Here is a 4,140-nt window from a genome sequence, read left to right on the forward strand (position 1 = left end):
GAAGTATATGTGAGTCACGGGGACTCAGCAATCTCACACCCTCGCGATCAAGACTATTTAAGCTTATGGGTAAGGTAAAAAGGTATGAGGTGGAGCTGCTGCAAGCGACTAGCATATATGGTGGCTAACATATGCAAATGAGAGCGAGAAGAGAAGGCAAAAGCACGGTCGAGAATCTGTGATCAAGAAGTGATCCTAGAGCAACCTACGTCAAGCATAACTCCAACCCCGTGTTCACTTCCCGGACCTCGCCGAGAAGAGACCATCACGGTTACACACGCGGTTGATGTATTTTAATTAAGGTCAACTTCAGGTTTTCTACAACCGGATATTAACAAATTCTCATCTGCCCATAACCGCGGGCACGGCTTTCGAAAGTTCAAACCCCTGCAGGGGTGTCCCAACTTAGCCCATCACAAGCTCTCACGGTCAACGAAGGATATTTCTTCTAGCGGGAAGACCCGATCAGACTCGGAATCTCGGTTACAAGACATTTCGACAATCGTAAAACAAGACCAGCAACACCGCTCAAATGTGCTGACAAATCCCGATAGGAGCTGCACATATCTCGTTCTCAGGGCACACTCAGATGAGCTCTCCATACAACTAAAACCAAACCTCGAGTTTCCCCGAGGGGGTGCTGCACAGGGCTCTAGTTTGGAATAAATCATTTTAACATCGCATAGGAGCAAATTTAAACAAACATCATTTGAGACATTTTAAACATGGATGAAAGTGGCATATAATTAACCTACACATAATTCTAAGCATTTTTTATATATAATTCATTTTAATATGATGCACAGTTGATGAGTTTTTATATGCAAGAAGTGCAAGGGTTATTCTGCAAATCTGTAAATCCCTGGTTAAATACTAAATTCGCAGAACTGGGAAAAAAACCTACACGGGCCAAAACTAAAACTGGAGCAGGCCCAACAAAAGAAAGACAAAGGGGCACTGCGGCTCTCTCACCATGGGCCAAGCCCAGACGGTGGAAGAGGCAGGCCGGCGGGCGTTGGCTGGGCCTGACGCGGCCTCGGCGAAAACGGCAGGCGGCTTGGGCAGCGACGCGGTCAACGCGCTGGCACCAATTCAATCGGCTTTAGACAGGGGCGAAGCGGAGCAGGAGGCAGAACTTGGCGCTCGATGCAGAGACTTCGCGGGCGCAGGATCGGGTGAAGCAAGGGAGGGTTTCGACCGGTCGAAATTCGGCCGTGGAGACGTGCTGGCGTCGAGGTGCGGCGGCGCTCGTGAGGTCCAGCGAGGACACGTCTTGAGGCGGAGCGGCGCACCAGAGGAGGCAAGCAACGACGCCGGCTTGGATGGCACGAGGCTGAAGATGCCGGGGCGTGATGCGGGGCAGGGGGCTGAACTCCGGCTCCTCGACGCGAAGACCACCGGCATGACGACGGAGCTTGGCGAGGCGGCGACTCCGGCGGGCGATGCGGTCAACGGGGATGAGCAGCGAGCTGGATGGGCTGTAGGCGCGGGCTTCTCCTCGGCGGTGGCAGCGTGAAACCGAGGACGACGGACGCCGGCTTGGGGCGAAGCAGAGGAAGCGGGTCCGGGCGGAGAGGTCGATGTGGAGCTGCTGGGTGGCTGTCCATGGATGGGCAGTGTCGGCTGCGCGGTCTACGCTCGGAGCAGAGCGACGACGCGAGGAGGCGAGGCCGAGCTCTCCTGCTCGGGGCCTCGGGCAGGCGCACAACAGGCTCACGGGGATGGGGCGGCGCTAGGAAGAGGAGGACGTCGGCGAGCTTGCTCCCAAACGAGGTGGCCATGGCAGGGCATGCTCCTGTGGTGGCGACGAAGACGGGCGGCGGTGGTCCTGCTCAAATAGCGACAGAGCTCGAGAGATGAGAGGAGGGAGACCGCGAAGAAAGAAAAGGAGGGAGAAAGAAGAGAGGACCGACGAGGGTGAGGTGGCCCTCTGGTGGCCTGGCTGGCCGGGATGGTCGTCGGCGGGTCACCCGCGCGGCGGTTGGGTCGATCCAGGAGTGAGCGGGGGCTCCTCCTCGAGCAAACATGCTCGAGCAGAAGAGGGAGGCGGCGCTGAGCACCAGGTGGCTAGCTTGGAAGACTAGGAGAAGGTTGGTGGTGGCGGATCTGGAGACTAGGGGTGATTGGTGGGTTTGGATCGGGAGCAATCCCGAGGTGGAGAGAACTGGCGGCGGTGACTAGGAGGATTTGGAAGATGGGACAACTCTCCTAAAATCTAGGGTTTTGGACTGATATTTATAGCAGATGGATTTGGGAAGGGGCTACCTTGTCCCTCCGATCAAAATCGGATGGTCGAGAGAAAAAGAATAGGTAGGGAGTCCAAATGATAAAACGGTGATATTTTGTAGATGTTTGGGGATGATCCGGACCCAACGGTGACGACTGTCCGGGTCGGGTCCGGGACAGTTTCGGACGCGCGCGCGAGGAGGGCCGCGGGCTGACGAGAGAGGTTAGGCTAGGCCTGGCGGTAGGTAGTGGACTTTGCAGACGGTCTTGAGCTAAGAGAAAAGAAAAGAGAGAGGCCCGGCGATGGTTTCCGGAGACCGAAAACGTCCGACGATAGACCAGCTATATTGTCGCTATAGTTATTCGTTGGGGCATCAAACGATCTCCGAATGCGATGAAACTTGACAGGCGGTCGATCTACACTATAATAAGACCACAAGTCAACTCTCATCCCATTCCGAGAACATTTCCCAGCCACTTATAAAATACTATTTCGGACATGTCGCGGGCGCGTGCAAGTGTGGTTGGGCTCAGAACGGACAATGGAGAGAAATCGGAGAACCCGGACGAATGCAAGTTTTAAAACATGATGATGCAATGCACATGATGACATGATAAGATGCAACACGCAAGCAAATGACATGGCAACAACAGCGAATAACAGGAAGACACCTGGCACATCGGCCTCGGGGCGTTACACAGACACACTGTGGGCATATAAGACAGCTTATAAAAGACCAATTGGAATGTCACCATTTAGGTTAATATATGGAAAAGCATGCCATCTACCCGTTGAACTTGAACATAAAGCTCAATGGGCACTAAGGAAACTCAGTATGGACCTTGATACAGCAGGAAAACATAGAAAACTTCAACTCTGTGAAATGGAAGAACTGAGAGCTGACTCTTACGAGAGTGCAAGAATCTACAAAGAAAAGACCAAGATCTGGCATGACAAGCATATATTGAGGAAAGAATTTCATCTTGGACAGTTGGTATTGGTCTACGGTACTAGGTTTCATTTATTTCCCTGTAAATTCAAGTCAAGATGGTATGGCCCTTGCAAGGTGAAGAAGATTCTGAAAAGTGGTGCTATCCAAGTGCAAAGTTCTTCTGGAGGTCTCTTCCTTGTAAATGGTCAAAGACTAAAGCCTTACATCCCTGGAGACACACCTCTGATTTCTGAAGACGAGAATGCAAGCGAAGATCAAGACCTGGAGAAGGAAATTCAAGAAGGCGAGGGGAGCCAAGAGGTGGTATCAATCCCTGCAGGACCCTGACCCCACTGAAGAGACATGGTCGAGCTAAAGACCTAAAACAAGCACTTTTCAGGAGGCAATATGAATGCTTAATAAGTTCTTTTCCTTATTTAGTTTTCATAGAAAAGTTTTTATCTGTCTATGTCTTTCTTTTTCAGCGAATAAAGGCAAGGGGAGCACAAACAGGGAACACAAACAAAGAAGAGTGGAGAGAAGAAACTAGGGGAGAAGATTATACAAACACCAGGTGATTCTGTTCCACTTGAAGCAACCTTTAGAAAATTCAGTATGAGATGTGGCATTTAACCGCATTGAAAATCTTTCTTTTTCTGCATTGTGACACATTACTCATCACTTCAAAGTAGGATTCACCCCAAGAAGATTGTCAATTCTCTTAATACTAAAACTTTGAAGTTGTATTCTTCTTATGGTAAATTGTCATAATGAATATTTTATACCTCCGTGTAAATGTTCAATGGGAATGCCTTGAGTCTAAGTGAAACCTACTGATGAATTGACGTGCTGTGTCTGACTGTCCCAAGTTAAGCTAAGTAACTAGTGGCACTTAAGTAGTAACTATGATCTCTGGATCTATAGTCTGTGAAAATTAGTGCCATTAGCTATGGATTTCTCTTTCAATTACTCCTATTTTACT

At 50.2% G+C, this 4,140-nt stretch overlaps 1 long non-coding RNA gene across 1 annotated transcript; it reads right to left on the reverse strand.

The window, feature by feature from the left end:
* Positions 1–839: 839 nt before the first annotated feature.
* On the reverse strand, positions 840–2,887 carry LOC125551548 (uncharacterized). The gene is made up of 2 exons (XR_007302783.2): positions 1,914–2,887; positions 840–1,828 (listed from the first exon to the last, which is right to left on the reverse strand). It is a non-coding gene; the product is annotated as an uncharacterized LOC125551548 (long non-coding RNA).
* Between the last annotated feature and the right edge of the window lie 1,253 nt (positions 2,888–4,140).

The sequence above is a fragment of the Triticum urartu genome, chromosome 1A (genome assembly GCF_056163025.1).
Source record: "Triticum urartu cultivar PI428250 chromosome 1A, HENAU_Tu73, whole genome shotgun sequence".
Taxonomy (NCBI): domain Eukaryota; kingdom Viridiplantae; phylum Streptophyta; class Magnoliopsida; order Poales; family Poaceae; genus Triticum; species Triticum urartu.